This window comes from Chanodichthys erythropterus, chromosome 7, assembly GCF_024489055.1.
Source record: "Chanodichthys erythropterus isolate Z2021 chromosome 7, ASM2448905v1, whole genome shotgun sequence".
Lineage (NCBI taxonomy): Eukaryota > Metazoa > Chordata > Actinopteri > Cypriniformes > Xenocyprididae > Chanodichthys > Chanodichthys erythropterus.
In genome coordinates this window covers 40584616-40601105 of record NC_090227.1, presented here as the reverse complement: position 1 = coordinate 40601105, position 16490 = coordinate 40584616, and the positions used below count along the sequence as shown (strand labels likewise).

At 38.1% G+C, this 16490-nt stretch overlaps 1 protein-coding gene across 3 annotated transcripts in view; it reads right to left on the bottom strand.

The window, feature by feature from the left end:
• b3gat1a (beta-1,3-glucuronyltransferase 1 (glucuronosyltransferase P) a) overlaps positions 1 to 11536 on the bottom strand; it is a 101351-nt gene extending 89815 nt beyond the window's left edge. For all 3 annotated transcript variants that reach the window (XM_067389434.1, XM_067389436.1, XM_067389437.1), the window contains exon 1: positions 11428 to 11536. The gene's annotated coding sequence lies outside the window, so the exon portion shown is untranslated. The remainder of the gene's footprint in view (positions 1 to 11427) is intronic.
• Positions 11537 to 16490: the final 4954 nt, after the last annotated feature.

The following is a 16490-nucleotide window of genomic DNA, read 5'->3' as shown; positions in this document are numbered from 1 at the left end:
GGTTTTGTAGCTCATTTAGAATGACTGCAGTGGTGTAAAAAGCATCGGACCAGCACGGGGTGCTCAGGGAATCCCTGTACGAACTCAAACGCTCACTGTCTTTAACATCGAACATTAGCATGTCAATAACAGCACAGTATGCTATCAAAGACATAGGGGGATTAGTTTAGTACAACGCAAGATTGTCGATAAACCAGGCGCTTTTACCTCAGAAATCCCACTGACATGTTTTCACTGTGGACAAATCGATTGGTTTTCTGTTTATCTCATTTAGCATTTATGGAACAATTGAACAGCGTCAAAGCCCCATCATTAAACCACATGGAGCCTTTCAGTCAACATATTCCATCAAATAATTTTGTAAAACCATCAATTGGTCTTGGCCAACTTTGTTCAAACTGTCCAGCTGACAAAGTGACACGTGCACATTTGTTTGATTTGATGCATTTTTTATTTTTTTTGTTCAGAAACAGCGCTTTGTTTTCAGATCCTTTCATTCTCCAGCAATAGTGGCTCACTTCTTGGGAGAAAAATGACCACCAGCTGCTCAATCCTCCTTTGTAAACATAATTTGTGCAACTGATGGACCTTAATGGGATTTCTCCAACATTCATTAAGCTGAAATAGCCATTTCAAAAGCACATGTGCCCTGCATCCCAGCACTAGACACCAAGAAAAGTCAGATGAAAGAGGGCAACTGGAGTTGAACAAATCAGAAAAGAATCATAGCATTACGAAGTCTTGAAATCACATCTCAATTTGTGGGTATAAAATCAATAGCCAGCTGTGGAGATGATGTTGCTCTGAAGCTGCACTTCTGTTTTAATGTTTTGAGTTTAACCTTTGCAATAATGGAAAAGAGACAGAAAATACCAGAATATTTAGTCATATCGTAGTTTGGTCTGTATTGTATAAAGATTTTTTAGACCTCCTGCCACACTAGTGTCCTCATCATCTTTTCTGACATTACAAAGCAGAGACGCATAGTAACTGTTGCTATGCATTCCAGGTCAGTGAATATTTTGGTGGTGGCACCATTTTACAAGGCAGATAGATAGATAGATGATAGATAGATAGATAGATAGATAGATAGATAGATAGATAGATAGATAGATAGATAGATAGATAGATAGATAGATAGATAGATAGATAGATAGATAGATAGATAGATAGATAGATAGATAGATAGATAGATAGAATATTTTGCTCAGATAGATAGATGGATAGATAGAATATTTTGCTCAGATAGATAGATAGATAGAATATTTTGCTCAGATAGATGGATGGATGGATGGATGGATGAATCGGAATAAAATATTCCAGAGAGCCATGAAATAAACACTCATACTCTCTCAAGCCAGTGTGTGAAATACCAAGCCAAAGCAGAAAATAGTCCTCTGTAAATAAATCTTACTAGCATATTAAATTGCCATTTGAAAGGTAAATGAAAGTGGCCAGTGGCATGTCTCCCAGTTTCAGAGATTCAATGCACTTTTAGAGTCAAATTCTAGTGAGTTTGGCTCAAATCTGCACAAAGTGAGCTGCTGCAAACCCTCTAGCTCACAAAGATGTCTGTATACATCACTAATGTTGTAAATTTCACCATGATCACCGTAATATGTAACCCATGATAATAGAGTCTGCAAAATATTTCTTTCATGACAGCTCTCGGAGTGTTTGGTTAATGCTTAATTGCTTAATGGATATGACAGTGTTGATATGTTTGGTCTTGGCGGAATAGATCTGCTACGCTGCTGCTGTTGCTGCAGAGCAGTACAGGACTTGCTGCTGTACAATAGAGTGTACATGAATTACCTGTAGCAGATCTATACAGGTGGAGCTTGGGAAGGTGAAGGGTTCCTTAAAGCGTGCTACAGCAAATGCTGACCATGTATTTTAAGGCGGAGCAGCAAGCCGAGCTCTTTGGCTAATAATATATCAGGAACAGTCAGCTGTGTTAAGTTAAGGAACTATTTAGAGTTTCATGACAGAACTTTGTATTTGCTCATTCAAAAGTGCCATTGTTCATATTAAATTCAGTTTCACATTAATGCTCATGTTGCTATTTTATGAGTGCCCTAGAACTTCTTTTTAAAAGATGTAATATAAGTCTGAGGTGTCCCCTGAATGTGTCTGTGAAGTTTCAGCTCAAAATACCCCATAGATTTTTTTAAATTCATTTTTTTTATCTGCCTATTTTGGGGCATCATTACCTATGCACCGATATATAGGTTGCAGCCCCTTTAATTCTCGTGCTCCCCCGCCCCCGGAGCTTGCACTTGCCTTGAACAGCATAAACACAGTTCACACAGCTAATATGATCCTCAAAATGAATCTTTACAAAGTGTTCGTCATGCATGCTGCATGCATACATCAGTTCATGTGAGTATAGTATTTATTTGGATGTTTACATTTGATTCTGAATGAGTTTGATAGTGCTCCGTGGCCAAAGCTAACATTACACAAGGTTGGAGAGATTTTTAAAAAATGAAGTTGTGTTTATGAATTATACAGACTGCAAGTGTTTAATAATGAAAATAGCGACAGCTCTTGTCTCCGTGAATACAGTAAGAAATTATGGTAACTTTAACCACATTTAACAGTACATTAGCAACATGCTAATGAAACATTTAGAAAGGCAATTCACAAATATCACTAAAAATATCATGATATCATGGATCATGTCAGCTATTGTTCTTGCTTGCTTACCTAGTCTGATGATTCAGCTGTGCACAGATCCAGAAGTCAATACTGGCTGCCCTTGTCTAATGCCTTGAACATGAGCTGGCATATGCAAATATTGGGAGCGTACATATTAATGATCCCGACTGTTACGTAACAGTCAGTGTTATGTTGAGATTCGCCTGTTCTTCGGAGGTCTTTTAAACAAATGAGATTTATATAAGAAGGAGGAAACAATGGAGTTTGAGACTCACTGTATGTCTTTTCCATGTACTGAACTCTTGTTATTCAACTATGCCGAGGTAAATTCAATATTTAATTCTAGGGCACCTTTAAAAACAGCTCTTTAATTCTGTGTAAGTGTACTGTAAAATTACCAACTCATGGTCTCTGTAAATATGTTTGGCAACATATCTGCATAATTATATTAGGCCTATGCTGCTTTTTGTACATTTTGCAACACTTTCAAAGTAAAATGTCTAGTGAGTGACACTAAAAGCATATTCAGTTTTATCCAAAACAGATGGCGGTGAATCTGTCAATGTTTTATTACGTTGGTTGCAAGTATCACGGCAGCTCAGAATTGAAATATCTAGTGTGTCGTGTTAACAGGCATTTGAAAATAATGTACCACCTACATTAAACCCTACCCTAAACCTAACTGGCAAACAAAAGCATGAGATAAAAACATAAAGCAACCATGCCATTTTGGCTTGCTCTGACCTCTTTTATCTTGCTCCGCAGCGCAAGTACCAGGTGAGCTACAGAGCAAATTATCTACATCAGAAAAGCTATACATATGGAACTGGTTATGTGATGTAAAATCATATTGTGAAAGGAACACATTGAAATAAGTCTTTGTTAATCAATAATCTGCACACATAATTTGTGTGAAAAGGAATAAAAGTTGTTGGAGATTTACTGTCTCTATAGTGTTCATTTCAGATGGAAACCGCAGTGAATTGTATGTATAAATGCTTTTGGATTTTTGCAAAAAAATTAAGTAGAGGCATGGTTTTCTAATTAGCCTAAATTTTAAAATTTCAGTGACCACAACCGGATCTTTTTTGGCAAGCAGATATAGAGCTTGAATTAACCTGCATTAAAAAGCAATTTGCCCATGGGTTATTCATAATTCATAGAGTATCCTGTTTTTTTTCTTTTTACATATTCACATTTGAGTAGCTCAAATGGTAATTGAGTCCCTACCTCAAAGTGAAAGAGCGTGATTTAAATCAAGGCTAAGGAGGCTGAGGTTGACTAAATCCATTTTTAACCTCATATTTAAAGCCCAAGGCAATAATAAAGTGTCATCTTATTGATGAAGCAATGTTTAAACGCTGGTTAAATATCGTATTAAATCGTTAACATACTAAATACTATCTGGTTTCATCAGTTTTTCTGTCAGATACATGCAAGGTCCGTTACAGGTCACGAGTCCTTCTCAGTGAAAACAAAACCCAGAGGCAGCTGAAAGAAGCACAGTGTCGCATCAGCATGCCTGTTGACTTTGATGTGATCTGCAATGTTCTAGCCAGATTATTACACAAAAGATGAGCAGTAATTCCTAACAGAATGCTTGACAGCACACAATAGCTTTTAAGAGGCTATCTGCAACTACTTTAACTAGCAGGTCATTAGAGGAACTATTACAACAAGCAACCTGATGACAAACACAAAACCTCTTTCTGCAGTTCAAGTGGTGCTGCTGCACAGTTATGAATACTGATGTAAAAGGTGATTTGTTGCATTGTTATATATTTAAATTTTACAGAGAGGAGAAAATATAACAAATGTTGATCAGCAAGCATTACTGATGGCACTCAAAAGACCATGATTATTCAAATCAATGCAAATTTTTTTTGTATAAAGTCAATAACATCTCACAGTGATAATGAGAAACAATTAATTTGTAATACATTTTAATCATTGAAATATTTAGTGACTATAATACTATTATTATTACTAATTAAACATAATTACATGCAATACAAGTCATATTGTAAGAGGCCAAACAAATGAATGTGACAAATATCAACATGTACATGCTGGCAAAATGGGCTTTCAATAAAACTTGGCTGCCTATACAGTAGAAAGGCATTTTTTCTTTTTTAAATCTGTACCTGACTTGAGAAAACTGTGAAAAATTGCTTTTGTCTTCCCTTTTCGACAAATAGGTAGGAAAACTTCAACACCCATAATGCACTGGGCATGTTGCCATCCAAAGCCACGCTTACCAGAGTCAAATACCTCCATGCTTTAGTAGGAAATACCTCTTAGCAAACTTTTAGTCATAATGGTGTTGACTTGTATTGTTCTTGGTGCAAGAATTCAAGGAATAAACATTTAGCGGGAGTGAGTTACTTTCGGTTTCAAGTAAAGGATCCAGCGCATTGTAGGCAGTGGATAAAGGCTGCAAAGAATCATAAATATTATGGAGAGAACACTGTGACCGAAAATCTGAAATACCTCAAACTGGACGACCATGCAAACAATGTTTTAGGCACAAAGGGGGAAAACTGACATACACTGTCAGTACCGCCCGAAGCAAAAGGTAAGAAAGTTGCTGCCATAGTGTTCCATTTATAATGCTGTTTAAAGAGAAGACATAGTATGATACAATTTTCAGTGATAAACCTAACCTTACAATGTTCTGTTAATAACCCTCAGTCTGAATTCCCCAAACAGAAGCCAAATCATTAAGGCCAGACGCTCTGTTGTGTCAATCCTGTTTCATACTGTAAGAAGGACATTATTGAAGACTAATTAAACGTGAATGCACTTGGTGTCCAGAGATGAGACGGTCATGGTCACTTTATGGTGAATCCACAGGATTAGAAAATCTGATTGGTCTCAGATATTTCACAGTGCTCGTATCGTGAGCGCAGCAGCTGCTATTGAGGGACTGGGGGCTTATGCCAGACGGCATCGCACAGGTGGGGAGGGGCTCTATGTATTACTGCTGTTCCAGAGGACGGGCACGGAGGACAGATACTTAGCTGAATTAGATTTACTAAAGGGAGACTTTATTGTTTTTAAAGGTCATTTGCTTATTATCCCCTCATGGCTCTTGCTGCTCCTTTTGCATTCTTATCAAGTACGCTGTAAAGTACACAGTCTCTTGATAGACATTTATAGGGTTCGGACTTTTCAGCAGTAAGAGAATGAGAATATACAGGATTTGGACTTGGGACATTTCCCCACTCAGTGAAAGACAGCAAGTTCATGCAAAAACATGATCTGTATGAACTGCTCCTTATTCCAGACAGCTCGGAATTTGGATTTTTCCCACCTTGTTCTTGGAAATAATGTCTGGAACACTACTCAAAGTTGGACATTCGATCTGGACATTCGAACTCAGGGTACATCGATCAGCCTCAACCTCAGCAAGATGCGTCATTTGACGTCACTTCAAAGATGTCCTACTTCCAATGAGCATAAACTTTAAACATTAGACATTGAGTTTATGTAATGATACCTTTGTTTTTGCTTTTTGTCAGCTGTTTTTAAAGAGATTTTATGTTGTTTTGCCATAATTGACACAAAAACACTATATGCTCTAATTGCGTTGTGGCAAAATCATGTGGACAACGTGATGTCTGATTGCCTGGAACTGACTGAGGTCTGAAGTGGGATATTTAATTTGGGATATTCCCACGTCCAACCTTGTCTAGAATGCAGCATAAGGGCACAATTACACGACAACGATGTACTAAAAACGGAAACGTTTTTCCTTTGAGTTTTTCGCGAACAGACAGCAACGTAGTCAAAACAATCCCAGTTCACACAGATCCGCAAAAACATTTAAAAACGCTGTATCATGCTGCCAGGCCAGTAGTTGGCCATGTCACTTTGTAAAGAAACACTACACGCCTATAGACTGAACATGTAATATGCATGTGCACAACGTCACCGTTTTAACAAATTCGCATTTTTGTAGTTTACACAGAGACAATAACAGTATCGTTTTAAAAACTTGCACTTTGAATCCCGTTTTAAAATAAAATGTGTTTTCAGGCCCCCAAAATGTCTTTGTTTTGTAAATGAACAGCCAAAACGCATAAAAAGTTTTCTTTTTTTGTTGGAAATGGTGTCATGTAAACACTAACAACCCCTAATTTTGCCTTTTCTTGGTAAGCATGGTTTGGTGAAATGTTTTTCAGCTGGTGCTGCGCTGACTGCAGAATTAGCAAAAAAAAAAAAAAAAAACTTTGCATTTAAGTGGAAATAATCAAGTTGGAAAAGAAATTCGTTTTCTAAATCTCTATGGCTATCTTTTTTTTTTTTTGAAAAATGTCTTGGTGCTTTTGGTCCATATAATGAAGGTCAATTGGGCTGTATGAAAGACTTTTAGATATACAAAGATGGTGCACTCATATTGCTTATGAAAAGTGCAATACGCAATATGAAATAAATCCCACCTTCTAAAGCCTTGTAATCACACACACACACACATCTATATATATATATATATATACATATATATATATATATATATATATATATATATATATATATATATATATATATATAGTATTCCACAAAAGAAAGTCAAACAGGTTTTGAATGGCATGAAGGAGAGTAAATGATGTCAGAATGCTCATTTTTTGGGTCAGTGATCCCTTCAACACAAGCGATGGTAGACTATTAAAATAAAATACATGTTGCTTTTGTTATGTCTCTTGCCTCCAAAACTGAATAGCCCATTTGCTTTTGTCAAACACATGTGAAGCGTGTGTGAACAGTGTGGTCCTGGACCTCTGCCACCCTTGTGCTTCAGAAAGGAGTTGAGAATGCATGTCAGTCATCTTCTGATGGCGGTCAGTGAAGTGTACCTTCTCCTCACAAGCATATCAGGACTCAGAATAATAGGATTATGCTGTTTTTGTACAGCTGCCAGACATCATTAAGAAAAGTTGAGCCACATAAGGTATGAATGGATGAAGTTGTTTGGCACATGGAGGGTGGGCGGCCACGTGAGACCCCGCTGAGGAAATATGGCCTGGCATCCTCACTTTAGCTTCTTAGCCCTTCTGCCACTATGAGCCGAGCTCTTCCGGGGGTAACAGCTGCTGTCCCTGGGGGTGTTATGGTTCTGTAATGGGAGTGTGTTTGTGTGTGTGTCTACGACTGCACAACTAAAGTGGGCCAGAGATGGCAGCCAAACACAAGCTCAAAGCCCCGCGGTGCCGAATTCAAGAAGGCAGAATAACAGCCCAGCCTGAGGCCTGGCAATCTGTTTTCCTGCCTTTTCCTCTCTTCCTCTTTTCTTATTCTGTTTCTCAGCTGTTCATTAGCCGTCCATTGAGAAAGAACTATGGGTGTTAGCGCTCCACTCCGGGCACCGCGAGCTGAACTGGCCATAGCGGTGTGTAACTCTCTGTGGCAGCGCCGTCGATGAATGAATAATGCAGCCATGGTAGCGTCACTCAGGGAACAATTGTGCTGGTTAATATTCATGGCATGGAGATTCAGATGGCGTTGTGAATCGCTTTACAGTCTTTCGAGAGCTTAGGCTCCCCTAACAAACTAAACTAGCCTGTGTGAAAACAGTGTGGATTCTCCTGTGAAAGAAAGCGAAATGGGACATAACATTGCAGGTTGAATCAGAGTGCTTGTCTGCTACGTGAACAAATTGTTCACATGTTAGCCAGAGAGGCTAAGTGTGTGAAGTTGTATGAGAGTGCGCACAAGTGTGTGTGTGTGTGTGTGTGTGAGGGAGGGTAAGAGTGCCTGCAGCAAGCGGCCGTGGATAGTGTGCTTTCAAATGCCAACGTCAGAACTGCTTTCAGCCGAAACGCTGTGAATTTTGCCCACAGGACTTCAGAATATTTTTGAAATCTGCTTAATCCAGAATTCCCTGCAACCGCACTGATTTATCTGAGGAGTCGAATGATATTGTTGGCTTGTGTTCTTTGCTTCTGTCCCCTCGGTCCTCTCGAGCGCTCCGTGATCACACGAGTTATGGCGGGTCATTCAGGGCTTTTATAGCTTACTGTGCTGAATATATAGTATGAATATTCTGTTTGTGAGTCTTTAGTATTGTCGAAGGTAAAATAAAGCCATCAGTGCTATGTGCTGACACCACAAAGCAGAGCGCAGGCTAAAAATGTTTGAGTGGGTTGAGAGCTCTCATGAGAGAAACGTTCACCAGGTAGCATAGCGTATTATAAATAGGCCCGGTTTCACAGACAGGGCTTAGATTAAGTCAGGATTAGGCCTTAGTTCAATTAGGACATTTAAGTAGCTTTTATAAACGTGCCTTAGAAGAAGACATTACTGGAGTGCATCTTAAGACAAAACAATGGCACTGACATATTTTAAGATATATCAGTGCTGTTTGCTTTCAGTTAAAATAGCTAATGCATTGTAGGCTTAAGCCTGGTCTGTGAGACTGGGGGAAAATTTAAAACAATATATAATATCATTAATTCATTAACTGTTTTCACTCGCAAATGAAATCTCAGCTGTGTGATTTCGCTTATATATTGCATAGATAATGTTTTAAGCTACTGTTGTTGGTAAATTAGTCTTGTGAAATCATGGCAATAATAATGTAATGCTGGTTAGCATTAATGTAATAGAGACTGTGAATATAATATGATGAAACAGATTTAAGGACAGGAGATATCCATTTCCTAATCAAAAAGCCTCTTCAAAAGTGTTTCAAGATGGAAAAAGTCCTCAACAATCACTGCAAACTCACATTCAGCTCTGTCTTTCCAATCAGGTGTGACGACTGATTTTTACCATCCAATCAATTCCCAATTCAATAAAATCAAGTTGTGCCCTGTTTCTCCCATTGGAAATCCTGATTCACTAGGGAATACATCATATTAGGCAAGTAAAATGGGTTGTGAATACCGTTTCATGTTGACTGTGATGTTTATAGTTTGTAGTTCTCCATTTTAGGATGACAAAACCAAGATATGTGACAAATAAGATTAATTCTGACGTATTTCCTGTTTGTTCTCATCTCACAGTTGTTAAAGGATTAGTTCACTTCAGAATGAAAATTTCCTGATAATTTACTCACCTCCACATCATCCAAAATGTTTGTTTTTCTTTCTTCAGTTGAAATGAAATGAAGGTTTTTGAGGAAAGAATTTTTCTCCATATAGTGGACTTCAGTGGCTACCAACAGGTTGAAGGTCCAAATGTCAGTTTCAGTGCAGCTTCAAAGAGCTCTACATGATCCCAGATGAGGAATAATGGTCTTATCTAGTGAAACGATCGGTTATTTAAAAAAAAAATAAAAAAAAAAATAAATAAAAATAAATATATATATATATATATATATTATATATATATATATATAATTTTATTTATTTATTTTTTTTATTTTTTATTTTTTTTTGCCCTACCATGGTACTTCACGTGTGACCTTTCCAATGTGATTATGTAATGTGTGGCGCATCGCAGAGCAGTGCCCGACGAGCATTTGTGGTGAAAAAGTATATACATTTTCACTCTTTTTTTTAGAAAATGATCGATTGTTTTACTGGACAAGGCTTTTATTCCTCGTCTGGGATCGTGTAGAGCCCTTTGAAGCTGCACTGAAACTGACATTTGGACCTTCAACCCGTTGGTAGCCACTGAAGTCCACTATATGGAGAAAAATCCTGGAATGTTTTCCTTAAAAACCATTATTTCTTTTCGACCGAAGAAAGAAAGACATAAACATCTTGGATGACATGGGGGGTGAGTAAATTATCAGGACATTTTAATCCTGAAGTGAACTTATCCTTTAATTGTTTGAAGTCGCAACAGGCTCATTTGAGCTTAACTTGCCCTATCTGTTCAAATGCTATTTCCTTGACTCCATCCCAGACACAGCCTCACAGAGATGTACTTTCAGATAACATCGGAACACATCTCTACTAATGGCTTCATAGTCCTGCCCTAGAGCGGCACCGCTCCTGCTCTTATGTAATGATTTACATATTTAGCTATGGTTGTTATTGCTTCAGCAGCTGGCAGAGTTGGGTAAAACACAATACAAGCTAGCGTTAATGGCACAAAGATTTTTTTGAAAGCTTTCTCACTCTAATTAGCATCACACTTTTGCTAAGCACCGGCCGCGCATTGTTCCCGGGGTTGTTTTTTCAGCATGCGGGGTTGTTTTGACACTGGGTCAGGTGGGGGAGGGGCCCTAAACTAAGCTGTTAATGACTGAACACTAATACCCAGGTGTAGATTAAGACTAGCACTGCTGCGTAGCCTTAGCTCTGAACTGGAATTAGTGTTGACACTTCTCTTGTTATGATACATGTGCGGTTATCATTGCAGTGCAGATATGAAATGAACATTAAACTGACACTTGTTTTATCTAAATGCAGCCGAATATAAAATGAACTGTAGACTAAATATGGTGGTGAGTTTCAAAATATGTTAAAATTAACATTTTAAGTCTATGCTGCATCACTGTCAAGAGATCCAAAAGAAGCAAAACGAATACATGCATTGCTGGTTCCCAGCTGGTGACTGAATCTTTCTAGCCGACACTACAATGCTCTTTGAGCTCTGTACGGATTATGAGTGATTCTCTTCTTCAGGCTTGCCTCAGGTCTCTGTCACAAGCTCATCTCTGTGTATATCTTAGCATATGCATGGCTTATTCTCCAGGGCTCATCCACACAGCCGTCTCTCAGTCGTGAGAGAGAAACAGCAGTCTCAGCTTCTCGTCACCGCAGAATATTTGTGCCTCTTTGTTTTTGTGCTTAAGACAAAGAAGGTGTTTCTTACCTTACGTAGACGCTGCTATTTCCACCACATGCTGCTGCATGCTTCATTCATTAAAAAATCCCTCCATCTCTCACTCTTCGTCTTTGTGTGTCTCTCTCGATTTCTTCTTTGTTTTTGGTCAGAGCATCCCTGTATTTGGCTGCGATGTGGCTTCTGGATCAAAGTGGAAACACAGGCTGTAATTAGGAGCCTTGGGGACGAATCTGCCGGTAGATCTCCCCCGTTTTCCTCTCTTCCCTGTCAGACGTGCTCTCACTCAAGCCCACAATCTGAGAGAGAGAGAGGGATGTGGACAAGACCCCGCAGTAATGGTGTGGTAATTTGCTTGGTGGTTGTTCTCCGTCTCTCTCCCCCTGATTTCTCTGTCTTCATTCAGCGCGGTGGACTTGGCTCAGTCAGGCTGTCAGAACGCATGGAGACACATCTGTGAATGTGTTTATGTGGCTCTAACGTAGCCTCTTCGGCGAAGCAGAGACCCCCTCCTTGCTCAAGATGTGCTCACTAATGGCATGTACCATTATGGCTCAGAGCAGGGTGGGCTGTGAGAGAAGGGGGGAGAGAAAGAGCAAGAGGGGAAAAAAGAGGTTTGGTAGACGGATTGATCGGATGTTAGTGGTGCTGTGCATGTGTGCTTGTATATTTATTGTTGTACATTTCCTCTTGTCATTGTACATTAGTCAAAGCAGAGCATTCTGCTGTACTTTACTTTATACATAAAGATTGTCACTGCTGTTCTTTGAATAGTGAAATTTGAAATATGTGAGATTATAATAGTGATAAATTGTGCCACATTAATGAAAATTGTCGCATCATTTACTTACCCTCATGTTATTACAAACCTGTATGACTTTCTTCTTTGTGGAACACAAAAGATTTTTTATTCTCATTGATTTTTTTTTCTCTAAACAATGAAAGTCAATTTGGTCAAATGTTATTTTGAATCATTTTGACTCACATTTTATGGACAAAAACATTGAAACTATCTTCAAAATATCGCAGAAGAAAGAAAGTCGGATCGTTTTGGAAATAACATGAGGGTGAGTATATGATGACGGATTTTCATTTTTGGGTGAACTGTCCCTTTTAAAGTGGTGTAGACATCTCTTTTATCTCATATTGTTCCTTCTTCCAGGCAGAATTTCTGCATATTACCTTTAATTATTATTAATTAAGTGTAAATGTTAAGTCAAAGTGTGCAGCTTGTAGGGGTTTTGAAGTCATGGCTTGGTACAGCAGGAGGGAGAAAACTAAACAAAAACACTTCTTTTTTTCTTTTTTTCTTTTTATTAAACAGTGGTGAAGTGAACAAATTGTGTCTTTCTCTTTAAATAAATTCAAATATAATTAACATTTTCTTAAGGATAAAACAAATCTTTCTCAGCTAATGCTGTAAACTACTGTATATACTGGGAGTCTTTCTTGCACATTACTAATATATTAAATGTTACAATTAACATTAATTTTTAGATTTAATAATCAACACTCAAATAAAATAAAAAAATAATAAAATAAATCTAATTATGAAATTATTATTATTATTATTATTATTTTCTACTCCAATTCATTTTTGAAATATAATCATTTACACAGTTACTTGTTTTCATGACAAATTTATTTAAACATATATCAAATAATTACTAACAGGTAATGTAAATATAATGAATAAATAAGCTAAAATAGTGCATGAAAGGCTCCCCTCTAGAGTTCATTTCTCTAGTGAACTAACATGCTGTGGACACTAAATGACTTACCTGAGGTAAATGTAATGCTACGTGAGATATTATTCTCAAGCTGTTTTATTGATGTCTTTCTGCGGTTGAAACACGTGTTGAGAGATTACATGTAAACATATCTATGCGTAGATCATCTGTTCTTCTTCTGCACTTTTTCCTGTTGTGCCGGTTATCAAACAGCGTTGCATCACCGCACGCACCCCCTTTTGGATTGGAGTGTGTATCGCCTGTGACTGACTGTATTCGTCATCTGCCTGTATGCACTGAACCATGAGAGTTAGGGATGAATGCATGTACAGTTACACCCCTAGCAGCTTGTAAAGGAGAGGTTGATTAGACTTACAATGTTTGCCGAAAAACAAGCTAAATAAATCACATAAATCTACCTTAAAAAGGAATAAGGCAGATCATATCTTGGGCTCAGAGTATTAGAGAGACATGGGGCTTGGTTCATTTGACTCCAGCCATTTATTAACCTCATAACAACTGCATAGGAACACCCTAGCAACAGTGTAGCAGCACACAGCATATTCCAGACATATCCCAGCACCAGAATATCATAGACATGAAGGTAGACTAAATCTGATTTGAGACAAAATAGCACGCCTCACATCTTCTTCAGAAAATGCACCTAGTTTCTATATTTGTTCACAGTCCTTACTGTATGTGCCTCTTTTAAATGTCATTTTATTTCAGCCTATCTCTTGAGAACCAATTCTCCATAGGACTTTTCCATCTGGGCACATTTCCAAAAGGCCTAGTAACATTTTGGAATCATATGGGAATATTAAACATTCAGACATGTGACCAATGGCATTAGCTCATGTACATTGAACAGATGGATCTCTGTGCAATCTGGAACACATGATCAAATATGCATCACAGTGTCACCTCTAACTTCTGGCCTGGCAAAGTCCTTTGTATTGTGTTGAAAACAACTGATTTATATACTGATGAATAATGTATAGGCAAAGTCATTCAAGCTCAGAGTAATTAATCATTTAGAGGAGAGATCAACCATCTTGTTTTACAGCTGATGGTCGGAGAACACATGGGAATTTGTATCAGAAATGCATTTGATTTTATGTCAATACATTTGTGCCAGTTAATCGTAATAAGCGAGTGATATAACAAACTCGCCCTCCGATCAGACATTAACATTAATTATGTACCTTCTGACACATTTTAAACGCACAAAGGATCTGTTTGCAGCGCTGTGGGATACAGGGTCGATGTTGTCTGGATAAATATGTACAAACTGAGTGTTTAAACCCCTCTTAAAGTGATGGATCAGCCCAATGGTGAGAGAACATTCAGAGCTCTTGGAGTAATACGATGGTGAGACATTTTAAATAAACATTAGTTTGTGGTGTACCACCCGCTGACAGCATGAGAGCATAAGACAAGTCAGTGTTTGTGCAGCCTCACCCAGAAGACGAGAAATTATTCAAGTGTGACACAGAGGATGATTGTCAACAGGCAGTGAGGTCAGTCAGCTGTAGAGAGGGAACCAGTAAGCACTTAGAATACAAACAAAATGTACAAATAAGATGAATTTGAATTGAATTGGCCATGCTCCACAGGATGATGAATATGAATTGGAATGACAGAAAAAGAGATTAAGTGCGGTTCAACAAATTGTGTTGGTTAAACATATAATGGTATGTAAATTTAGTTTTAAAAAATCTGCATAAATTAAACTTCATTTAAAAAATTTTTTTTATTACATTTAATTTAAATAATTTATTTGATCAAATTTATAGCAATTTAAACTTAAAAAACAACTTAAATTAATGTTTAGTTAATTGGTGCACAACCTGTTATCCACGGTCAGATATTTATTTATTCATTCATTCATTTTTTAAATATATTATTCTTTGATATTTACGAAGTTAGCTGGATGATCTTTCATTTAAAATTTTACTTTTAATAAATGCTGTATTAAGCTTGAACCTTTCCTATTTGTTCTGTGGCTTAAAAATGTCCAAACAGTACACTATTATGAATCTTCTTGTGCACTGGTTTACAAAGCTGAACAGCCAATCAGAGATAGACAACCTGATGTCGATTCAACATGCTCAATTGGCCAGACTTAAGCCTGGGACACACCAAGCCGATGTCAAAGAACTAACGGTGATGAAAGCTGACTGTGTTGTTGCCTCTCGAACGCTGCGTCTCGGCCAGAAAGCTGCGCGTGAACACATCAAAAGGGACTAAAGGCGACTGTCAACTAGCATGTGTGTTCTGCATCTGCATGTTAGTAAATATCTTTCTATATCAGCAGGTATCAATAGTTTATTTTCATCATTCAAAAAGGGAAACCGAAAGGACTGCAGATATACAAACTGTAAACAAAGCAGCGCTTACCATTTTGAATATGAATCATGCTGATCAGTTTGTCTTTGTTATATTAATTAGGCTACATACGGCTATGTCGTTATGAAAATATTTGCATATTGAAATGCTCTGAAAAGATGAAGATGTCTTTGTCGTTTGCATGCTTTGTCACTTTCATTTTTCTTCTTGTGCGCTGGTTTGGAAAGCTGAACAGCCAATCAGAGTGATTTCTTTTGCGAACGGCCCGATGCCAATTTAACATGCTCAATTTACCCTTCGCCGGGAGTTTGATTGACAGGCGATCTGACCAATCATGGTGCCGGATCCACCATTTTGTCCAACGAACAAACCAGCGTTGTCTTGGTGGCACGTTCTGATTTCATCGAGTTAGATGCGTTCCTGGGTAAACATATTTTGTTGATCCTGGAACAACATTCCTGTCTGAAAATGTAATCATAAACATATCCCTACCCCTAAACCTAACCCTACCCCTAACTTATCCCTTCAATCAGAGGGAAATGATAGGTGAATAATACTGATGTAGAAGCAACTGTATCCCTGGTTTTAAACCTAAACTGTAAACTTGTCCCTGAAATCTGATTGGTTGATTGGAATGTTGTTCCAGGATCAACAAAGCTGTTGATCCAGGAACATGTTGCAGTTGGTGAAATCAGGTTCTGCGTATTGGTGTGTTTCGACCTCAAAGCTGACAGAGGTGCATCCAACTAAAGCCGATGTGCGAAACACACCGCAAAAAGTAGCCTGACTAAAGTTCATCGACTGCCTGACGTTGGCATGGCTTGGCTTGGCTAAGTGGAAAAGATGAAAAGCTACTGAAGCATGCGCTTGGATCCAGCAGTTGCATGTTACATTCAGCTGAAGGGCGTTATGCAGTATTTTCAGGGTGACATTGGCGTGGCTTTCAGACCTTCCCAGTGTGAGTCAAAAACTGTGGGCATTACGGCTGTTGAGCAACAGCCATAACTGTCACAG